We start from the raw sequence: 25,645 nt of genomic DNA, 5'->3' as shown, positions 1-25,645 counted from the left end.
CAATGAGATCCACTGCACTCTCAGCATGTTTGCATGTTACACTAAGCTGAGAGGTGCAGCTGATACAATAGAAAGAAAGGATGCCATCCAGAGGGATCCAGACAAGCTTGAGACATGTGGCCATGCGGACCTTCAACAAGTCCAAGTGCCCCACCTGTGTTGGGGCAATCCCAGACATGAGTCCAGACTGGGAGAAGAACTCATTGTGATCAGCCCTTCTGATAAGGACTTGGGGTTTCTGGTGTACTAAAAGCTTGAAATGAACCATCAGTTTGCACTTGCAGCCCGGAAGGTCAACTTCATCCTGAACTGCATCAATAGAAGTGATAACAGCAGTTTGAGGGAGGAGATTGTCTCTCTCTACTCTGCCCCTGTGAGTTCCCACCTGGAGAACTGCATCCAACTCTGCAGGCTCCAGCACAAGAAAGATGACAATGTGTTAGAGCAGGACCTGACGAGGGCCATAAAGATGGATGGGGCACCTCTTCTATGAATAAAGGCTGAGAGAGTTGGGAGTGTTCAGTCTGTAGAAGAGAAGGCTCTGGGGAGATCTGATTGTGGCCATTTAGTATTTAAAGGAGGCTTATAAGAAGGATGGAGAGCAACTTTTTGCTTGGGCAGACAATGACAGGACAAAGAATAATGGTTTTAAACTAAAAGAGGGGAGATTTAGATTAGAGGTTAGGAGGAAGTTCTTCACTCAGAGGGTGATGAAGCACTGGAACAGGTTGGCCAGAGAAGCTGTTGATGCCCCATCCCTGGAGATGTTCAAGACCTCTTTGTATGAGGCCCTGGGCAACCTGGTCTAGGGGGTGGCATCCCTGCTCATGACAGAGGGATTGGAACTAGATGATCTTTAATGTCCCATCCAACCCAAATTATTCACTGATTCTATCGAAAGAGGTGTATATAGAAAGCCAACTATATTGCAGAAGTGGATCAGGATGTCATTGTGAAGTAAAAATATAGCAGTGATGCAATGCTGTTTACAAAACACGTGGAGGCAGGTATAAAAACCACAGTGCACTTGAGGAGCAGGGGTGTGGTGTACATCTCAGGGCAGTCTTGCTTTAAAGAGAAACTGACTCAGCTGTTCTGAAGGGAAATTAGAGTACAGCAAACACTGCACTATTAGTCCCACTTTTAGATACATAAACAAACAAGTAGGTTTGCACATAAAAATCCATTAATTAAAGACTTAATTAAAAGTATAATTTTAAAGATCAGAAGTTAACACCTGTACCATCTATTTTGTCACCACTGAACTTAACTGTCCATTTATAGATTTTATTAAAATAACCCATCTGTAGTGTTGTTGTTGTAGTGTTTTTTTTTTTTTCTTGTAATTTTCTTTTAACACTTAATATTAGCTGAAAGAGATGTTCCAGATTATCATGCAAATAACCTTTGTTACTTTTAAACATAAAATCTGTTTTTAATTTATCAATCCACTTCACCAGAAAAAGGTTTGTTCTTTTTGACATCTGCACTGAAAGGATTGCAAAACAGACTTTGAGTCCTTAAAAGTCACAGACTTTTATTATTTTTGCAATGTAGCAGACAAGGTCTAAAAAAGAGCACATATACAATGGGCCTGAATCAAGAACCCTTTAATAACATGCAAAACCCTTACTCGTAAAAATATGCTTGGAAGAATTAATGGACTGAGATAGTTTTGAATGAATTAATACTGGTCTTAATTACACTGAGTCAGTCAGTTGAAGGGTATAGTAGATTACTTTCCAGACAGGTAAAACCTGCACTTAACTAAGAAATAATGAAAAAGAGTTATTGGGCCTTATCAACATATATTTATATTTTCCTCAGATTAGCATAATAGTATTATTTTAATAAATATTCAAAGAGCTCTATTTGATTTTTATGGTTAAATTAACATTTTATCTGATACCATTCCAAGGTTTAAGCTGAAAAATAAAAGAACACAAAACTAAATAAATACATTAATCAAAGTAAAATAAATTAATAAACTTGTTAATGTTGTTTTAGGATACCTTTATCTTCAATTTATTTAGAAATCTGATCTCTCATGATTAGCTGAAACCAATACTGTTTTATTGTGTCAATTTCAAATTACATTATCGCTTATGTCCAGAAGTTTCAAAAATGTTTAAGGGACTTCAGGCTTTTTATTAATCATTTAAAATCCAATTAAAAGGATACTATCAGACCCCAGTTGTTTGCCACAAATTTGCTATGAACTTCATCATGAATATGACTGGTATGGTTACTTATTTCCTCAGGGAAAATTACTACATAGACTATGTCTGTAATAAAAACAGTGGGAGAGAAGAGAGAATTGATTTTGAGGAACGAAGAATAACAAAATCTCAAGTAATATATACGTTTACTAAGACTGGATTAAATATTTATGATGGAATCAGCACACTTAAAAAAAATAGTTATTACCTACCTGAGTTGGATGGCATAGCTTTCCTGGCACCAACCATGTTTGATCTGCCTTCAGGCAATTTTAATAGTAATTTAAAAGTACTCAGTACTCATCATTTTATGGCAGGCACTCATTTGAAGACATTACATAAAATGATATGGAGCTCTTATATCCTCATCTCAAAATACATTAGTGATTTCTGCTTAAGCATTTATACTGGCAGACTTCTCCAATTTGTACAATACAGAGCTGAGATGAAAACAACTTATCCAAAGCCCTTTTCCTGCTATGGGTTACTTTTCTATTTACCCTCTGGATACAGAAATATATTCCTACATTTAGTAAAGAGGTTAATCATCATTTTACTTCTTTTTGATGACCAGTTAAACTGCTGTAATATAGAGTGATATGTGGAGATTGTGTATCAAAAGCAGCAGTTTCAAAAAGAACAAAGTGCTTCTAAAATGTCTCTTTAGATTTTTTTTTTAAAATGAAATAAATTAACATAATATGTTTTATTGACAATGCTTACCATCTGCTCTAAGTCCTCAGAGTCCCAGGAATAAAACCCAAACGCATATATAACCATTGCTGAGAACTGAGCCTTCATTATCAATATGATCTTGAAAAGTATGTAGAAGAGAAAATCATTACCATCTCTTTAAGCATTTGGTGAGTATAGTCGTACTGTGGGACTCACAGGAGTCCAAAGAACCATTTAATTTTCTGTTACTTTTTTTCTGTTACTGCTGTGGTTGTGACCATTCTTGCTCTGATTCTGTGATCTGTGTTTGGATGTGTACCTAAGATTTACTGAGAAAGATAATTATTCATATTTAAATACGGAAAAGTTAGTTTTTTTGCAGTGCAGCAAAAAAAAAATACATCCTCTTTTTTTATCCTCTTTTCTGAAAGTACTTTTTAGAGTAATATGGCTGCAATGTTTTAATCATAACAGATACCAAAGCCATCTTTGTTATCAGAGTCAAACATTTTCAGAGTGCCATATTTCTTTCCCATACAGTTTTCTTTTTGTGTTCCTTACCTGTTCTTTTACTGTTTCTTATTAGTCTTCTAAGCCACTCAAATAAACAGTCAAAATTATATTATATGCAATAATTTTAGGAAGGGCATTATGGAGACAGAAATTAAAAGGATGAAGAAAATATGTAGATTACCGAAGAGAAGCTTAAAATACAGTAATTTTTGATATCTATTTAATATCATCAAATAAAGTGTTTTTTTTTTTTTCTTTTTTTTTTTTTTCTTTTTTTCCTTACTGAAAAGATTCTTCTGGCCCCTCCCTTATTTCTCCCTCTCTCTCTCTCTCTCTTTTTTTATTTTTTTTACCTCCTGTAAATGCTTTTAAGACTCTTTTTTTTTTTTTTTGGAAAAGCCATCATTTTCAAAGTACCCTTAAGAACATGTAAGCCTTATGTAATTTGAAAAAATTTGCTCTTTTCTAAAATAATGGCAATTTTCTAGATAACTAGTTTACACAATAAAGAAGTGCCTCAGACTTACTTTGAAAAAGGTAATGCAGTACAGATGGATGGTTTATTTCATGCTTTGGAAGGAGTATATTACCAGCAAAATGAGAAATACCCAGATTAATGTGCATTAGTGAGTAATCAATACTCTTATCAGAAAAAAAAAGGTAGAAAGCCTCATAGTATCTGAGGTCTGAATACTGTTGGAAGGAAAGAGCAACACTATATTTCAAGGTTTTCTAAGGCTTCCCAAGATAATTGGTATGAGAGAGCTAACACTTATGACTGTGTTCAAATGCACAGCAAATTATGAGAGGAACAAAAGACAAACGAGTCCTAGGCTCTGTGAATTAATCAGAATGAATTCCACGGAGTCCAGCATCAGGGTTTTGAGATTCACACTGTAATAATTATAAGATTGTAAATTATCAAATTTAACATTGACTTAGCATCAGATTTTCAACATTCATTAGCAATTTGCTGGACTTCATAGTATGTTAGTGCAAAATCATGTAATTGCCAATCATAGAAATTTCTTGTTGTGTAGTTAGGTGAAGACAAAATTGTGTATAAAGATGTTTTGTTGAAAAAAAATATATATAAAAAAGTAACTTATGAAATAAGGAAATTAAAAGAGCAATCCCAGGACATAAAACACCACACATGAGGACAAAAAATGGAAAACAGAGAGAATGAAGATAGCATTTTGGGGGATATTCATTTATGTAAAGTGACCTTTATTTTCTGTCTTAATACTTTAGTCCTGCTACTGGCCAGAATTCGTATTCAATTCCAGGCTATGGTACACAAACACATATACTATAGCCAGTCAAGGTTTACTGGTTTACTCCTGTGTTATTATTTCTCTCTCTCTTTTTTTTTTTTTTTTAAATTTTTATTTAATTTTTATTTATTTTTATAAAAAAAAGCAAAATAGAATTATATTAAAAGCTCTGAAATAGAACTCTATTAAGAACTCAAAATATTAAGGAAAATACTTCGTTTGATTTTTTTTTTTAATTCATTTGTGAAATTGCACTGCAGTTGCTCATTAGAAACAATAAATAATTTGATGTAAAAGTAAAATTTCAAAAATTAATGTTTTCAGCTCACTCAGGTTATATCATCTTAATTTATTTTTAAAATATACAGAATTTGTTATCCAATATATATTGATACAAATTAAAGAATACTTTGAGAAAGTTGTTGTCGTGGTTTCAGTTAGAACAGAGTGTTTAGCTGCCGGCCGGGTTAAATCACGACAGTTGTTTAAAACAATACAGTGTAATATGTATATGAGTAGCCAAATCTTAAGCTATTTTTCTAATTATTTTTGTAATTTATTTATGTTTATTTCAATAATAGTTTTGAAAAGGTGATGTAATATCACAAAATAGTAATATCACAAAATACAAAATGAGTATTTTCCTAACCTTGGCAAAACTGTTAACTTCCATGTAATTATGTTTCATTACTGTGAAATCTTGAAGATTTGCAATCTTTGATAATATTATCTTAAAATTATATTTTTTAAGGTTGTCCATTAACTTTCTCAGGAATCCAGGAAAGAAAGTTTATATTGGTTTTCAAGATTAAGTGAAGAAAAAACATCTCCAATGAATACTTACCAATGATGTTTAAAATAACAACAAAATAAAATAAGAAAACAATCATCTTTCCCCAGCAGCCACGAAAACACTTGAAACTTTTCTGCTTTTCACAGAGCTTTTAGCTGCTACTACCATTGTTGTTATTATTATTAGCAAGTATTTTGGAGGAAATCTTTTAGCAAATGCATTTGTGCAATTATTGCTTTTTCTAAACAGAACCATGTGAAACAGAATCAATGTTTATATGTCACACTGAAAAATCTGCAAAATGCTCTTACATGGGACTCAGAGCTAGTGATGCAAATATTAAGAAAGAAAAAAAAAATCTAGGAAAAACAAAGCTCTTTGTCTTTCTCTCCTGAGTATTTCATTAAAGACAAAATAAGAAAAGCTGTGAAAATATCTTTTCCCCCTTTTATTATATGAAAAGATCTTTCTGCATGTAATTTGTTAAGGTACTCAGGCAATTTAACTGGTTACTTTTTGTTAGTTTTGATTTCAATTCTAGACTTGCCATTTAGAAAATTGTTTAAAAACTGACCTTTATATGACAGTGTACTGCTTTCATCTTTCTCCTCCCCTCCCCTCCCCTCCCCTCCCCTTCCCTTCCCAACAAGGACAAGAGAAGTTTCCTTGTATTTGAGCCGCAGTTATTGCACAAATATTTTGTGACATAAATATCACATGCACCCACATATCTGTGAGAATTTTAGTCCTTTTGTTTAGAGGTTACTTATAAGAAAAACTGATTTACAGACATTAGTTAATTTCATCATTGGGAGATAATGTGATTTTATCAAAATATTTGATTGTATCCAAGGAAACAAATGGACTCTAGCAAAACAATCGTATTCAGCAGCTCAATAAAAATTTCATGAGAGCTTGAGATAGGTATGAAATTGTCACAGGTCAAATACAATTTAATTTGCAATATCACAAACCCATTTCACACTTTCTTTACTATTAGGCATAATAATAAAGAAACTTACAGTAACAAGCCACCTATGATTCTTCCTTAAAACCCACTTTATAAATGCCATAACTTTACAAAGCTCATTAATTCTCATTGCTTTAATTTCTTCTGTCTAGAACATCCTGTAAAATTTTGTTTTGTCTTGCTTTAGCACGTGTTTCTTTGGGTCAGAAAACTTCTTCCCCTTCCCGTTTTTCCCCTTCCCCTTCCCCTTCCCCTTCCCCTTCCCTTCCTTTTATCCACACAACAGGACATGAAAATGTCTTGCCCAGTCCAGACATTCTTTTTCATATTTGTTGAAATATTAGAAGGGACTGGGAAAAATCCAGTGGAAGGATGAAAGACACAGAACTCCCCTGTGCATGCTATTAAACTCACATATTGCAAGCTTTATTTTTTATTGCTATTGGTCTCCACTTAGGAATCATTTAAAATGGACATATTCTGTTGTTTTTATGATAACCTCAGCAAACTGTTCACATTCCAAAATTTATTGCTAAAGATGTTAAATAAAGTTCAATAACTGGAGGGTTATAATCAACAGGGGAGAAATGATGCCCTGATAACAATGTTAAATGGTTCTAATGTGACTATTTTCTTCTATAATGCCTCATTCATTCCATTTTGGTAATACAGTAAACAAGCTGCTACAACAGACAGGGAAAAATAAAGTGTCATCAACTCAGGAGTGAGCAGCTGCCGGCAGTCTGTATACAAGTGAAAAAGAAGAAAAGTTTTGAGATCCCTTGGTATGCTTATATCTGATGGTTTCAGCTCAAGACGGTTGAGCTGCCTCCAGAAGAATGGGGGTATCTGGTTTTCAGGTGCGAGCAAAGAGCTTCTTCCATGCTCCTCCCATGCTTGGTCCACACCAAACCCTGCCTGGACATGGCCTCCATTTGCTGAAACAGGCTGGATGAATCATCCAGTGATGCTGAGTCAGCTTTTGAATTTAGGGACAAGTGCCCGGATGTGGAAATTACACATTGACAGACAAGATATAATGACTTTTATTGTCACATTGATACAATTGTGATGGGCTCAAAATTGACCTGTACTTAGATTTTCTGGTTATGATTCATATTACAGTGGCTGCTTGTTGCTGTAATAAGGACATGCATAAGACTAAGTCAGTGAACAAAGGCAATACGTTTTATTAGAAATATTAGTATAACTATAAAAGTAATTAGACTGAGGAGGCACAGAAAAACAAATAAACTAAAATGACTTTGATCGTAAATATTAGAAATATTAGCTGAGAACAGTTCTGATTTCAACTGGAATTTTGCCTTTTATTTTTATTATTATTATTATTATTATTTTTTTTTTTTTCCAGTGTAAGCAAGGAATCCGAATTCCCAAGGCTGGGCTATTTTTAATCCAGATTTTGTGTCTGAGTAGGAAATGCTACTTAGGACTACACTAGGACTACATCTCACATGGAAATAGCTGTTACACACCATCATTGACAAGATATCAGCTAAATAAAAAGAAACTTCTGAAGTACAACAGCATTCACATTAGGCGTAGACATTTGTCCTTCACAACAACTACAGATTGTTCACTACAATTCTAAATTTTATTATCTCATCTTTTATCTATCTTTTGTCTTTTTCTATCTTTTTTTATATTTTTATTTTTGTCATCTTTTATCTTTATTATTTTATTTTATTTTATTTTATTTTATTTTATTTTATTTTATTTTATTTTATTTTATATTTTATTTTATTTTATTCCCATAGGATTTCCTATGCATAGGTCTTTCTCCAAATACAACCTGACACTGTTGTTGTTTGGGAATGCTGGGTGAAGCCTACCCAAAAGAGAGAGATCTGGATCACCTTAACCTGGCTTAGAGTTATTAAACTAAAATTCTTGAGCTGGAAAACAAAGAAGCATTTGTCAAGCTGTGCAAAGCAACTGCTGCTGGATTCATGTTTTGTACCAGATTTGAGGGGAGAGAACAAAGGGGACCAGAGACACTGGTGACAGCACAGTGTCCTCATAGGACAAAAACCTCTGAGCAGAAAGCTTTGGTTCAAAGTCTCAATCCATAAAGCTTTTCTCATTCCACTTAGGAAAAACAAAACCCACAACTGCAGGTGGTGAATCACTGAGCAATGCAATTCTGCCATTTCAGCTTTGATTATCAAAACACTGGAGGCAGTGAGATGAGCTATGCACTGCAGTCAGGTATGTCCATGTGGAACAAGGGCTGCTCTGCTGGAGTTGCTGCGGTTTCTTTTGGATCAGACCAGAATAACCAAGAGCGGAATTTGGCCTGATGTATTCAAAGGGTCATTTCTGGGACAGTGATAATAATGATTTGTAAATTGAAAGAGATTTTCTCTGGTCAGATTTTGATTTCCTCATCTGATGAGGCAGATAAAATTGAACTTTCTAGACAGAGTAGCACAAGTACAAACATATTTGCTGAGTACAGAGACAAGCAAAAATTGTCTCAAAGTCTTTGAGCATGGATTGCTATATATCAAATATTAGTGATAAAGTGATTACTGCAGAGAAATAATTTCTGAGCTGGCTATTATGATTACCGTTGAATTCAATTAAAAAAAATAAAAATAGAAGTAGGTGGTGTCTCTTTCTCACTAGTGTAACCATGTGGCCATGTTTTGATCCTATTTACCTACCTACAATTGCCAAATAAGACTATGGCACATTTATTTGCCCTCATCAAAGTTGTGCTGAAGTCACATCCAAACTAGCTCAAGGGTTATTAAATCCTCATCCAAAATCCTTATAATTAAATTATAAAATCTGTCTTTCATGCTGTCATCTCTTCTACCACTGACCATTTCTTGTGTTATCTGCACAAAATCTGGGATCACAGCTGAAGCCAAAACCATATCAAAACCACATTGACAGTTTTGTGTTGACACAGTAAATAAATATAAAGAGAATGGGATTTTATATAATCTGAAGAATATTATTATGCAGTGTATAAAAACAATACCACTTCCTCTTTAATCTATTTTGAGTTTGAAAGAATAATTAGAGACTTTTTTTCACTTTTTTTTTTTCTTTTTTCTTTTCTAACTGTAAGGAAACTAAAGGGAAAGACTTTTCCCCCATAACACTGTGTAATAGCTGTGATTTAGAGAACAATAACTTTCTCTATCTCTCTAGCAGAATGAAAAAAATATTAAATGTTTTTTCCCCTTTCCTTTCCTTTCCTTTCCTTTCCTTTCCTTTCCTTTCCTTTCCTTTCCTTTCCTTTCCTTTCCTTTCCTTTCCTTTCCTTTCCTTTCCTTTCCTTTCCTTTCCTTTCCTTTCCTTTCCTTTCCTTTCCTTTCCTTTCCTTTCCTTTCCTTTCCTTTCCTTTCCTTTCCTTTCCTTTCCTTTCCTTTCCTTTCCTTTCCTTTCCTTTCCTTTCCTTTCCTTTCCTTTCCTTTCCTTTCCTTTCCTTTCCTTTTCCTTCCTTTCCATTTTTTTTTTTTTTTTAACTTTTTACTTGACAGTGGATAGAGGGATTAATTATAGCTCTTCACTCTAAAGCAGTTGTGTTACTATCATGCATGCTAAATAAGTTTACAGTTGTGTGATATCATAATTGGAATTTAGTAAGCTTTGAACTACCCATGCTTGAATTGAGCTCTGTGAGCCTAGAGCAAAGCTTTTGACAGCTCAAATGCTGTAATGGAAAACTGTGAGAGAATTACAAGATGCCCCTAGAGCCCCCTAGATTCCCTTCCTCTCTCCCTCTGACAATATACATTATCTCCAGTAGCGCCAGTCAAGGCTGTGGTGTGGGTCACACCACCGCATCCCATGAAGTCTTCCTTCTCTCGTCTTTCACAATGTACATGTATAACTATTGAAAAGTCTGCCATGTTAGCTAGAAATACCCAGCAGCCTAAAATCAGCATGTTGCAGCCAACCAGTATAATACAGTAGATGTTTAGACATGGAAAAACATGGTCTGGCTGCAGAGAAAGAGTATTAAAAAATAAAAAGGATGATAAGGGCTGGGATTTGTGTCCTTTACCCTAGAATGTCCCTTTGCAGTAAATGTTGTGCAGGAGAACAGGTAAGTTTGAATCTCTCTTTTGAAGGAGATCTGCCTGGAGAAAATAATGTTCAACACATCCTCTTTCAAATCTCCTGTAGCTTTTAGTAACTCAACAACAACAACAACAACAACAAAATTAAAATTTATGAAAAGTAAACACAATTAAGGAAAACTAGAAACAATGAACCCTTCACAGATATGTATCTTATAAAACCCTGCAATGGAGAGGATCAGTGCTGCACTTCAAGTGTGGAGTTATTTTCCACTTGCATTTTTAAGACAGGTATGTAAGGTATAGAACCATATAATAACCAGAGTTGTAAGGAACCCACAAGGATCATCGAGTCCAGCTCCTGGCTCCACACAGGTCTACCCAATAATCAGAAACTCAGACCATGGCTAAGAACATAAACTCTGACAGGCTTGGTTCTGTGACTATGGCCCCGGAGAGCCTGTTCCAGTGTGAAGACAACCTCTTGGTGAAAAGCCTTTTCCTGATATTCAGCCTGACCACATCTGGAACGTTGCATCCAATTATGGGCCCCTCAGTTCAAGAAGGAGAGGGAACTGCTTGACAGAGTCCAATGCAGAGTCACGAGGATGATTAAGGGAGTGGAGCATCTCCCTTGCAAGGAAAGGCTGAGGGAGCTGAGTGTCTAGCTTGGAGAAGAGGAGACTGAGGGTTAACCTTATTAATGTTTATAAATATGTAAAGGGTGAGTGTCAGAAGGACATAGCCAGGCTCTTCTTGGTGACATCCAATGATAGGACAAGGGGCAATGGGTGCAAGCTGGAACATAAGAGGTTCCACTTAAATATGAGACAAAACCTTTTTATGCTGAGGGTGAGAGAAATCTGGAACAGGCTGCCCAAGGGGTTTGTGGAGTCTCCTTCTCTGGAGACCTTCAAAACCCACCTGGATGCATTCCTGTGTGACATGATTTAGGTGTTCCAGCTCCGGCAGGGGAATTGGATTAGATGATCTTTCAAGGTCCCTTCCAATTCCTAATACTCTGTGATTCTGTGTGTGATTCTGAACCTTCCCTGTTGCAGCTTGACTCCATTCCCAATGTCCTATTGCTGGTCACCAGAGAGAAGAGATCAGTGCCTGCCCCTCCACTCCCCCTTGTGAGGAAGCTGTAGACTGTGATGAAGTCTCCCTTCAGCCTCCTTTTTTCCAGGCTGAACAAATCAAGTGACTTCAGCCACTCCTCTTATGTTTTCCATCTAGGCCCTTCACTGTCTTTGTAGCCCTTCTCTAGACAATCTCTAACAGTTTCACATCCTTTTCGTACTGTGGTGCCCAGAATTGCAGACAGTACTTGAGGTGAGGCCGCACCAGTGCAGAGTAGAGTGGGAACAATCACTTCCCTTGACCGACTAACAATGCCATGCTTGATGCACCCCAGGATACAGTTGACCTCCTGGCTGTCAGGGCATACCATTGGCTGATATTCAGCTTGCTGTCAACCAAAATCCCCAGACCCCTCTCTGCAGGGCTGCTGTCCAGCGTCTTGTTGCCCGGTCTGTATGTATATCCAGGGTTGCCCTTTCCCGGGTGCAGGGCCTAACGTGCTCCTGTTAAACTTCATGCGGTTGGTGATTGCCTAGCTCTCCAGTCTGTCCAGATCTCTCTGCAAGGCCTTTCCAACTTCAACAGAGTCAACAACTCCTCCAAGTTTAGTATCATCAGCAAATTCAAAAACACCTCCTAGTCCTACATCCAAATAGTTTATGAAAGCATTGAGAAGAACGGCCCTAAGATGGAGGCCTGAGGGACCCCTCTGGTGTCTAGCTGCTAGCCTGGTATAACCTGATTTACCATAACATTTTGAGCCCTGCCCATCAGCCAATTGTTCACCCATCATATGATGTTTTTATCTAGCTGTATGCTGGACATTTTGTCCAGTAGGATCCTATGAGAAACTGTATGAAAATCTTTACTGAAATCCAAAAAATATTATATTAGCTGGTTTCCCTTTATTGACTAGATGGGTAATCTTATCACAAAAGGAAATTGTGTTAAACAGGACCTACCCCTCATCAACCCATGTTGGCTGTGACCTATGACTGCATTGTCTCTCAGGTGCATTTCTGTAACTCCCATCACAATCTTCTCCACATTTTTACCAAGCACTAACATGAGACTAAGGGACCTATAGTTACGAGGGTCTTCTTTCTTGCCCTTCTTGAAAATTCACACAACTTGTGGAAGCTTCCAGTCAATTGAGACCTCTCTAGATTCCCAAGACCATTGAAAAATAATTGTGAAAGGTCCTTCAATCACAGAATCACAAAATCACAGAATTTCTAGGTTGGTAGAGACCTCAAGATCATCGAGTCCAACTTCTGACCTAACTCTAACAAGTCCTCCACTAAACCATACCACTAAGTTCAACATCTAAACATCTTTTAAAGACCTCCAGGGATGGTGACTCAACCAGTTACCTGGGTAGCCTGTTCCAATGTCTAACAACCCTTTTGGTAAAGAAGTTCTTCCTAACATCCAACCTAAAAATCCCCTGGCACAACTTAAGCCCATTCCCCCTCGTCCTGTCACCAGGCACGTGGGAGAACAGACCAACCCCCACCTCGCTACAGCCTACTTTAAGTTACCTGTAGAGAGCAATAAGGTCACCCCTGAGCCTCCTCTTCTCCAGGCTGAACAAGCCCAGCTCCCTCAGCCGCTCCTCGTAAGACTTGTTCTCCAGACCCCTCACCAGCTTGGTCGCCCTTCTCTGGACTCTCTCAAGCACCTCCATGTCCTTCTTGTAGTGAGGGGCCCAAAACTGAACACAGAACTCGAGGTGCGGCCTCACCAGAGCCAAGTACAGGGGGACAATTATTTCCCTAGCCCTGCTGGCCACACTTCTTCTTATACAATTCAGGATGCTGTTGGCCTTCTTGGCCACCTGAGCACACTACTGGCTCATATTCAGCCGTCTATCAACCATCACTCCCAGGTCCTTCTCTGCCTGGCAGCTCTCCAACCACTCATCTCCCAGCCTGTAGCTCTGCTTGGGATTGTTGTGCCCCAGGCACAGGACCCGACACTTAGCCTTGTTGAACTTCATACATTCGACCTCAGCCCATCAGTCCAGTGTATCCAGATCCTCCTGCAGAGCCTTTCTGCCCTCAACCAGATCATGTCAGCCAGGTCTCTGAGCACCCTGGGATGAATCCCATCAAGCCACATGGGCTTGTGTGCATCCACGTGGAGCAGCAAATCCCACACACATTTAGGGTTGCCTGGGAGTTTATCATTCCCATCATCATGGTCCTTCATCTCAGAGCACCCGGGGTCCTGAAGCCCATCATCGGTGTTGAAGACAGAGGCCAAGAAGGCATTAAATTTCTCTGCTTTGCCTATGTCCTTGTTTTGAGGTGACCATTCCCATCAAGACCTATGTTTTTTCTGGTCCTCCTTTTTCTGTTCACATATTTTGAAAGGCCCTTTTTATTGTCTCACACAGTCCTGGCCAGCTTCAACTCTAATGGGGCTTTGCATGAATTTTCTTCCTACAAAGGTGAACAGTTCCTTTAGGGCTTCCTTGTTGCCTGACCCTACTTCCAGCAGCCATACACTTTCCTTTTATGCCTAAGCTCCAGAAGAAGATCTCTGCTAGGCCAAACTGACCTTCTGCCCAGCCTGCTTGAATTCCAATATTTTGGATTTGCCTGATCCTGTGCTTTTAGGAGGCAGTGCTTTAAGACTGACCAGCATGGATGGACTCTGACGCCTTCAAAAGTAGTTTCCCAGGAGACCTTACTAACTAGTTCCCTGAGCAGCCTGAAGTCTGCTCTCCTCATATCCAGGATTGAAGTTTTGGTGGCAATTTTCCTTCTGTCACCCAAACTTTTAAGCTCAACTGCTTCATGGTCACTATGACCAAGACAGCTACCTATTGCCATGTCACCCACAAAACCCTCTCTGTTCTCAAGCAACAGATCTAGGAGGGCACCTTTCCTAGTTGGCTCCCTTAGTGCCTGCACCAAGAAGTTATCATCAAGGTGCCTTAAGAACCTCCTGGACCTGCTTGTGTCAGCTGTGTGATATTCCCATTTAAAGTCTGGCAAGTTGATGTCCCCCATGAGGACAAAGGCAGTTGATTGTGAGGTGAAGGCAATCTAATATTTTTCTTTCAGAAAAATACACTGCACTTTCACAAACATTTTTAAAAACATATAGAGGTTACCGTTTAATAATATCTCAAATATTTTTGATCAGACAATATCTGGCTTACCCAAACATGCAGTTCCCTTGCTCTTACAGACTTCAGTCAGAAAAAAGTCTGCATTGCTGATAAAGACATGCAGCTTTTCTAAGCCTCTCCAAATTACTACGTACACAGTGATTAAAACCTCCAAGTTTTGTTAAACTAATTCAAATTAAACATTTTATGTCATATAATTAAACTTTTATTAAAATGTATTTAGTGTAGGTTTAAATATTATCATTTACCTTGTGGAAACTTTTTTTGTTTTGTTTTGTTTTCTACAACAAATATTTTCCTAGAAAAATCCAATAACTTAATTATTTGCTTGATTTGATATGTTATTTTAAATAAATCTGCTACTTCATAAGCTTCCACAGCATAGCAGATACCTTTTCGCCTTCCAAGCAATCTGAAAATTCAACAAATTTAGCTAGTTTAGCAACATTTTGACAATGTTTAGCTAACACAGTTTTCTACTTATGTATGAAGAAAGGGAGGCTGGCTTGCAATAAAATTGAAGGGACCCTCATATATGTATTTCATGTTTTGTGAAGTTCACAAGCTATCAGGAAGAAAAGTACTATCAAATTTAAACAAACTGAAAATACTTCAATTTAGCTAAAATTCAACTGAGTTAACCTAATATGATCTACTGCTTCCTGTAAGCAAGAACTCAAATATTTATTTTCTCCAAATGTCATCAACTCTCTATCTACACAATATTTTACATGATGAAATATAACTTTCATTTCTTGGATTTGCAAAGGAAATTGGATATTAACAGTTGAATCATAGGATAGGCAGTCCCAAGAAACTCCACTGTAGAGTAGTTCTTCTCACATGCAACTGTAACTTTTAAGGGGATAACTCAGCTTTACGTAAAATGTGGTTTAGCAGTGATTGGGCTCTAAGAAGCTGTTTATTATCAATTCAGTAAACCAAAAGGACATTTTTGTAGTTTCATCAATACGTCTTTGATTTTAATAAAACTATATTAAAAACAGTATCATTCTTACAAATTAAAAATGCTGAAAATTTTGTGGCCATTTTCATAATTCAGCCTTTTATTCTGAATGTATGAAGTAAACTTAAACTGGCAGATTTTATTAAAGAATGATAATCTCTATTTTTCTTACTCTTACTTATAATACGTGAGTTTTTAAAACATATTTTTTAGCTGCTATCACAGACCTTCAGCAAGTAACTCAGCTATTTAAAATCTGAAGGAATTTGGTTACTGTCAGTACCTTTGCTTTGTAGTGGTATTTAGAAAATGACAACTTTTGCAACAGATTTCTCTATTAACCACAAATGCACTTACTTAATTATTAACTGAATAGCAATGGATTGGGAAGCATCTTAGTTTAATTAACTGTTATGGTTGCAAGTGTCTATTTAAAATATTGTGATAACTTTGGTGATGTCTGTTTCTGTTCAAAGAGGCAAAACTACACTACAGAAGAAAAATGCGATGAAACATTTGTAAAATTACACCCAATAACATCTTGTTATACATTACAATTCATCTCATCAATTTCTTTGCACATGCAGGTTTAGATGTGGTAATATATATTCAAGTATTATACACAGTTACATTGTTGATTAAACATGACGTATAATTGTCACTAAAATTAGTAGTTCAAGGTAAAGCTTTCCTGATTTTGCTTCATAAAGATTATTTTATTTTATTTTATTTTATTTTATTTTATTTTATTTTATTTTATTTTATTTTATTTTATTTTATTTTATTTTATTTTATTTTATTTTATTTTATTTTATTTTTGTTAAAAAACTATGCCCCTAGTTTACAGGAAAAACACTGACAATACCAAATTTCATAGTTCATTTGTTTTGGTAAATACAAGTCCCCTTTCCACCAACCCTCTCACAGCATCACATATGCTATCTAGTTCCTTGTGAGTACAAATTCAGGCATAAGAAGTTCATTTTAGATGATGCTTAAAATACAGCTTAATTCTTGTTACCTTTGTTACCTGTAAACCAGTCCTTCAAACATTATTTTGGCATGTCCTCATGCTACACAAGGATATGCAACATTTATTTTTATTGTCAAGCTGCAACACTCCAAAAGCATGAGCCATCCATTCTAATTATTTCAGGAACTGTGAGGTCATTTGCTCTAAAGAAATATGTCTTAATAATCTAAAGGAATAGTTTGGCCCAAAGAAGACCAAGGACACTTGAGACATATGGAACAAGCTTTATTCTGCACCACCAGCATGAGATATGTGGCCTTAAGAGAACACTTCATCATCTTTGATAGTAGTAGCCTACCTAGTAATTGAATTCACTTGCAAGCAAGAGAATGAGACAGATCATTTTTAGCATTTGTTATTCATCACTTACAAATAATATTTATCTTCCATACACAATAGGATCATTTCTGATCCTGAGCTGTGTAAAAATATTTTTTAAAAAATCCAGGAAATGAGAAGAATAATGAAATTATAAGATGGTAAAACAAAAAAAGCAAGTAAACAAACAAACAAACAAAAACTTACGGCTGATTATATTAGCAGTTTTGGTGAATCCAGATTCCACTCTAGATTTCATTCATTGCACACTTATACTCTCACACAAACGTATTTAAACATAAGTATATCAAGGTCTGTGTAACACATAGATCTTTAGAGCAAGAGCTTAATAGAATCTATATGATTCATATAAATGTATTATTTGTCATTTCATATGTCAGTTACATACAAAAATGGATACACTGACAACAATGCTGAAGTGTTTGTTGTTTTTTTTTTTTTTTTTACTTTTTCTTTAAGAAGTCCGTCTTTCTTATCTCCCATCTGATAAGAAATAAAAAACAATTGCTAAATGTTTTTTAAACTACTTCAGAATCCTTAAGAGGGTAAAAATTTCTGGAAATATGTGTTCAGACAAAACTCTCAAATTTAGCAAGAGGTTTTGTAAAAAGTAGTACCATCCATCACATTAAGGAAAAATAAAAATTAAACACAGAAAAGGTATGTCTTTTTCTCTTTTCATGTGTTTGAATGCATTCTTTTGCAGTCATCCAATACCTAACCAGTTCTTCCTCACAATTCTCCTATTTTTTTTTTTTAAATCTTATCTTTTATATTATAGAACTACATACTGTTCTCAGCACACACATAGCTGCAGAAATGTTGCAAACATTCATAAAAACCCTGTACTTTCTATCTGCAGTGGAGAATGTTTAGGCATCAGATGGAGCAAATTTCTCCAATTTCCTCTAGAAAACCTTAGAGTTCTGCTACAACAGACGGAAATGGAGGAAAGGGTCAACATGACTTTTTTTCTGTTTGTTTCTACTTCTGATACACCGATGTTCTGCTACTCATTGCTAGAGGAAAAGATACCAGGATATTTATGTTTAACAGCTAGGAAAATGCTATCAAAGTCAAGCACAGTGAAATTAGATTTTAGATCCCATGTCAGTATCAAAAAGAAAATATTTCATATCAAGCCACTGCAATGACTGGTAACAAGAAAGTTATATTAGTTCTAAAGCATTCAGTGGTTTGGAAAGGAACAGGCTACTCCTTTTCCTTCCTTAACCAGATGCTGTCATCTATTTCTGCCTTTTTTTTTATATATATTTTTTTTCTGTTTGCTGCTGTTGTGACTTAATCCTTTCATAAATTTCTATTATGGAGTCTCAGCTTGAATTTATAAAACCTGATATCTGCTTCTCAAAAATAATACTGTGCAGTCTCATAGTTCATTCAAAATGCTGACCTTTTCAGCTATGAAATTAATTTTTGACAAACTTGTATTCATTGCCTTTTTTTTTTTTTCTTTTTAAATTTTATTACATCCCTGCAGTAAAAACTGCATCCAAGCAGACAGTGTGGGCTAAGCTTTGCACATGCATTAAATTCCCTGTTTATTACTGGCAAAACCTCTCCTTTTCATTGTATTACTAAGCATCAGACAAGCACTACCCTTACTCTTAGTCCCAATGAAAGATACATTTTGAGCCACTTTCCACAGAAAAGGCATGAATGTGCACAAGACCTGTTGCAGCTTTTGGGAGCTCTTGGGCATAAAGCAGCAAAACACACCTGGGAGCAAAATGAACATGTAACTCAAACCAAGAAGTCTGTACTCCCAGCAGAAAAGCTGTTTTAATAGGACATAAGGATGTCCTATTGTCCTATATATGTCATATTGTCCTATATATGTCCTGTGGCTGTTTTGATAGGACATAAGGATGGCTTATACCTGCAAAAGACTGCTCTACTTCTCTTAATCCACACTCATATCAAAGCATTCTCATTTATCTGTTGTTCTGTTTTCCACTTGATCTATAAACTATATGGGGTGGAGCAGGTGGGGAGGAGCACAATAAACAAAACTTTACAGTTTAAAAGAGGAATCACAGAAAAACATAAAAGACTTAAAGAAGATAGTCTCTTGTCCTTATGGATGAACAATAACATGCTGAAAATGAATGTTGACAAAGGTATAGTTTACTTTTCATGCTTGCTGAGTATTTCAAAATGCGGTTATAACCCTGATGTGGATACAGGAAGGTTTACTCCTTTAAGGAATTAAATAAACACTTATAGGCAAACCTGAGGAGAAGGTTGACTCTGGGAAAATACTAAAATCTTGGATGTCTTTGCTTCCATGTGCACAGTATGAAATGACAAGATGGCAAAGTAAAGACATCCCTCACTACTACTGACTTTCCTGTGACATTCCTATTGTCATAACAGAAATTCTGTCCTTAGAAAAGCTTTCCATGAAAATCACTGTTACACACAGAATGAACAAATAGAAAATACTTTAATTTCCCTTTTCCTTTATTTTTTGAGGTTTATGAAATATCTGTTTGAAATCATATCACCATGTATTGGAACTGCCACACCTAGCAACGTAGTTTATTATGGCCGTTCATCAGATGTGGGTCCTAATGACATATTTCAGCATGGAATTTAATTGTCAGATGCAATGTCTTGCATTGTATTTACTTCTTATCTTTGAAAACAAGGGCTGGACCCTGTATGGCTATGGCTGTGAAGTCAGGATCTATGTCTCACAAGTGCAGAACTTCCTGTAGTAAATGACAACCATTTTCATATCCTTTTATAGTTAACAGTGATGACTTTCAGCTTCCTTAATAAAAGGTCTGTAACATCTTCAATAGGAAAACTGTCTCTGATTATGAGTTTGCATAGCTCTGAGGATACAAGGCCTTGATCTTCCTGGGCCATCAGAATTATACTACAACACAAATACTCAATTATTAATGTTACTGTGAGCAATAAAGTTCTGGAAGGATGCCTCAAATTGACACTTAATTGACTGATACTTAATTTCACATCTGAATATCTGGACCAAATTTAAGTCCATTGTTAAAACGTTGATCAAACATACTGTCACAGGTAAATCTATCTATATTTGCAGGCTATACTTAGCAAATTGGGTCATGCCAGGAAATATTCCAGTCATCACAGTTGTGTTTATTTCTCAGTTGTTTGTATGTTCTCCTAAACTATCCCCTGGCACCAATGAGGGTTTTGAGACCACCCTGGTTTTAGGTGGGACCTTCTTTCAGAAGAAAGAAGGACTTAATAATACAGTTTCAGGACTTTTTGAAGTAACTGAGATCAATGCCTGCAAAAACCTCCCTAACATTATTTTACATGTACTTGACATTATACATTTTGACATAAGGTCCACATATCACAGTATTTTTGCTTACAATATTGACTACAGTAGAGTCATATGGAATTCTGTCACACCTCTGGAATGTGTCATTTTGTTTAACTTATTTATATTTCAGTGTATTCCATTCAGTCCATTCAGTGCCTTCAGTTGCTTCTGTTCTTATACATGGCCAGATTGCAAACAGCAGGGAAAAAAAAAAAAAAAAGAAAAAAAAAAAAAAAAAGATCATCCATAAGTCCATAAGCAAGCATTTCACTAGTTTGTAAGCTAGCAAATGCACTTATAGTTGAGATACCATCACAAAATGGACTGCCAGTTAGAATAAGTTTGCACATGACTGAACAAGTTCAATCCACTTGCATTCTAGTTATCTGAAATGAATAGTCCAGTTTGTGTCATTTCTCAGTCTGTGCTTGTCATTGTGTGTTGTAGAGGTTCGAACCACCATAAATTTGTGTCAGTTCTTTTATTATTTAAACAGATTTTTTCATGTTTTTCTCTCTTATCACAGTTTTTTTTAGAAAAAAAATAATCCTATGAGCTGTTTCCAAATGAATTTAAATATTGAAAAAACAATGTGTAAGAAATAATGATTAATGAATCTCAAAAGCTATATGATTTGGCTCACAGGACTGCTATCCTCTTATTCCAAATAATAATGTGGAAATGGATGGTCAGAAGTTTAAATCCAGACTGGCTTTAGGCAACCTGGTCTAGTAGAAAGCATCCCTGCCCATTGCAGGGGATTTGGAAATGGATGATCTTTGAGGACTTTTCCAACCAAAAAACATTCTATGATTTTATGGTTCTGTGATTCCATAAATCACTTGGAGCTTCTCAGAAGCATCATATTGATCTGGGGATAGGTTCAAGCAAGAGTATTTTTCCTTAGCATACCAAACCAGAAAGGGTAGAGAGCCCCAAGAACTTCTGAAAGAAATCAAAGTAAACATAAATTCCAATGTATGTTTTGAGATTTCAATATTGGATGAGATTTATCGGAATTTCTCTCTTTATATCAGAGTACTTCCACAGTGGCATGGAAAACTCTTACTCTTTCTCTGTCAAGCAAAACTGAAATTTCATTCTCACAACATCTATACAGGTTTTTTGAATACTTAAATGGGAAGCTCCTCCTGCCAAAAGCTTTGAGTCTCAACATAGGATTTGCACCCCTCAGTACAGCTGACTGTCGTGTACACTAACAGTACACACTGTAAACAACTCAGAAATTATGAGGTCTGACATTCCTGTTAAAGCTCATGTAGTACTTATTTAAACAGAGTAACTCATACTCTACAGAGGAAACTTTGGTTAAAGAACAAAATTTCAATCATATTTAAATATGTTTGCTTACTTCTTATGTTTGTGTTTATCTGTGATCCAGATTTTATGAAGAATAAGTGTAAATAACCTATCTCCTTGGATAGATTAGTAAAAGAAGGGCAAATAAAATCTGTTTTCAGTCACCAGATGGTGCAGTTATCAACAGTCCTATATATATAATTTATATATATTTTATACATATATATATACATTATAAGTTATATATATTTTAACTAGATGTATGTTTTCATCTTAAGGAAAATGGATTTTGTTGGTCATAAAACTTTTCATCACAGAAGATTCTGCATTTCATATGCAATTTCTCTGATTAGACTGATTTTCTAAGTGCAGAAATTACACTCATATTTTATTGTGAAATAACTTGTTGTCAGAGTTTCCTAAATGCAGCCTACAAATATAAAAATAAACTGTTATTCTGAAGTTGAGAATTTACATCCATAGCTTCATAACTCAAGAATTTCATATTCATCTAGTAATGACACTATTGCATAGTACTATTGCACAACTTAATATATTCAACAGAAATCTTTATTCATTATCTTTACACAGGATCTTTACAGGAAATGAAAGTTCAGCAATATGACTTTACCTCTCATTAATTGTTTGTTATTGGAAGTAAAGTGATTATGATCCTTGATTATACACTAATAATTTTAGAAGGAAATATTTAATAAAATCAAACATGGTAAAGTATTTTGGAGAAACATTGAGATTTTTTTTTTTTTTAAAGCTACTACTGCATTTATTCTTTAATGTGCAAAATTTGATTACCCTTGAGATATAAAGTGCTTTGAAACTTGTGTCAGTATATCTAGATTTTAAAATTTTGCTTCAAAACATTTAGACCCTACAACAACAGGTCCAAATATAAACAAAAATAGTGTTACTACTGTGCAAACTTGTGCTAAAATACAGTCTTCATACACACTAACTCCACCAAAGCTTTTTTTGCATCCACTTATTCATACCACAACTAGACCTTCCGTAACACATGCTTGTAGAACAAAAGCTACTTTGCTGTATAATGGTCTTGAACATAGATGGGGTCATAGATGTCAGTAGCAAAGTAGAGTCGTGGTAAATGGAGCCAAGTCCAGTTGGAGGCCAGTCACTAGTGGCGTCCCCCAGGGCTCGGTGCTGGGGCTGGTCCTCTTTAATATCTTCATCGATGATCTGGATGAGGGCATCGAGTGCACCCTCAGTAAGTTCGCAGATGACACCAAGTTAGGTGCGTGTGTCAATCTGCTCAAGGGTAGGAAGGCTCTGCAGGAGGATCTGGATAGGCTGCACCGATGGGCTGAGGTCAACTGCATGAAGTTTAACAAGGCCAAGTGCCGGGTCCTGCACCTGGGGCGCAATAACCCCAAGCAGAGCTACAGGCTGGGAGAGGAATGGTTGGAAAGCTGCCAGGCAGAGAAGGACCTGGAAGTGATGGTGGATAGTCGGTTGAATATGAGCCAGCAGTGTGCTCAGGTGGCCAAGAAGGCCAACGGCATCCTGGCTTGTATCAGGAACAACGTAACCAGCAGGGCTAGGGAGGTGATCGTCCCCCTGTACTCAGCTCTGGTGAGGCCGCACCTCGAGTACTGTGTTCAGTTTTGGGCCCCTCGCTACAAGAAGGACATCGAGGTGCTTGAGCGGGTGCAGAGAAGGGCGATGAAGCTGGTGAGGGGCCTGGAGAACAAGTCCTACGAGGAGCGGCTGAGGGAGCTGGGCTTGTTCAGCCTGGAGAAGAGGAGGCTCAGGGGTGACCTTATCGCTCTCTATAGGTACCTCAAGGGAGGCTGTAGCGAGGTGGGGGTTGGTCTGTTCTCCCACGTGCCTGGTGACAGGACGAGGGGGAATGGGCTTAAGTTGAGCCAGGGGAGTTTTAGGTTAGATGTTAGGAAGAACTTCTTCACTGAAAGGGTTGTGAGGCACTGGAACAGGCTGCCCAGGGAAGTGGTGGAGTCACCATCCCTGGAAGTCTTCAAAAGACGTTTAGATGTAGAGCTTAGGGATATGGTTTAGTGGGGACTGTTAGCGTTAGGTTGGAGGTTGGACTCGATGACCTTGAGGTCTCTTCCAACCTAGAAATTCTGTGATTCTGTGATTCTGTGATTCATGAAATAATGTGTTTTCTCATAAGAAAGGGAATAAACATTAACATATATTTTGAACACAGATTCCTAACATCAGAAAAAGAAATAAAAACTCTTGCTGAAATAAACAGAACTTAGCTATAAATACATAAGGCCAGATTTCCAACTCCAGTAAGTAAAATGACATGTTCTAGTTTCAAGTGAAATATAGCATGTGGGTTCTGAATTAATTCTCAAAGGCACGTAATTTACGGTTATAATTCTCTTGTTGAAAGGGCAGAACTAAGAGGGTAGAACTAAAAGGGCAGAATTGCAAATCTACCTTAAGCACCTTTACACTGCCATGAAACAAACAAACAAAAAAACGGGAAAAGTCTTTCATTTTCCTAGCCTTGAAACCCTACTAGGTTTGCTTTTCTTCTTTCTCTCTGGTCAACTGTCAGAACCTGCTCAAACAAATGCATTTCTATAGGTTAGGAAATTTCCAAATTTGTGGCTGCTTTTGTCAGTAGACAAAATGAAACAAAGGAGATGTTATGATGAATCTAGGTCACTCAAACATTATCTGTGCTGATTTAGCTTTGATACTGCTTTGCAGTACTGGAGAGTGTAAAGAAGCACTCAACAGTGCAAAACTGATTTCAAGTCAATAATACGTTTGAATATTTTAACAGTGGAATAATTACAAATGGGTAACAAAAATCGTGTCAGAACATTACTTTTCTCAGAGCCAAGAAACAGCAAAATATGTTTCTATCATTTTCTCTCATAAATATTTGCCACTGATTCAGTCAAAAGTTAAAAAGAAAAGTACCTTTATTTTTACAGGTTAGTATATGAACACATCTTCCTCCTCTCCTCCCAACAAAGAATAAATAAATAAATAAATAAATAAATAAATAAATAAATAAATAAATAAATAAATAATGCTGCCTCATATAGATATCCAAATTAAGTCGGTGACATTGCCTGCAGTTGTAGCATGCTGTCTTATTGTGGAGTGCAAATTTTGAGCTGAAAGTAAAAATAACTGTAGCCAGAAGTGAAAAAAAAGAAAACGAGAACAAATAATTGTACTAGACATTGGACAAAATGTCAAATCCAATTTGATTCATTTTTGTTCTTTCCTCTTGTGATTTATAGAATATCTTAAACAGACAGTTGCCTTAATTATATATATATTAATGTCTTTCTATGCTATCGTTTTCTGAAAAGAAAACCCATACTGAGATACTTTCCAACTTACATGAGATCTTGAACATTAATGAAAAAAATGATAAATTTCAGAATTAAATAGTATGACTTTCTGGTATTGATACTACTTTTTCTTTAGTAAACCTTCAATTCTCTGAGCATATACCTTTCTACCAAACTGAAGGAAGCCTAAATGATTACTAAAATTACTAAATTAATTTTACTATTGTTTTGCTTTAAAGTTGATTGAATATATCAAGATATTGAAATATGTTACATGTGGGAGTGTGGCCATGGGGGTTGACAAGCTCCATGGTTGCTGATAACATCAGACTCTTAACGATGAGAACATCCTGGACTGTGAAGTGGATTTGTAAGGCAGGAGAGCCGGCAGGCACACAGCACACGGTAGTGAGGAGGAGGAGAAAAATCTGTCTGCAGCAGAGAACAAACTTAAATTTTAGTCCCAGAGATGGGCGTGAAAAGGAAACTTTCTTGCTGTCTGTATGGAGGATGATTTGTATAGCAAAAGCTATAGAAAGTTACTCAGCTGATAAGGCAGAATGGAGAAAGAACAATTCTCTTTCTCTCAATTTTTCCTCTGT

Source organism: Netta rufina (genome assembly GCF_964035555.1).
Source record: "Netta rufina genome assembly, chromosome: Z".
In the NCBI taxonomy this organism is placed as follows: Eukaryota; Metazoa; Chordata; class Aves; order Anseriformes; family Anatidae; genus Netta; species Netta rufina.
Note: the sequence above shows the minus strand (reverse complement) of the source record.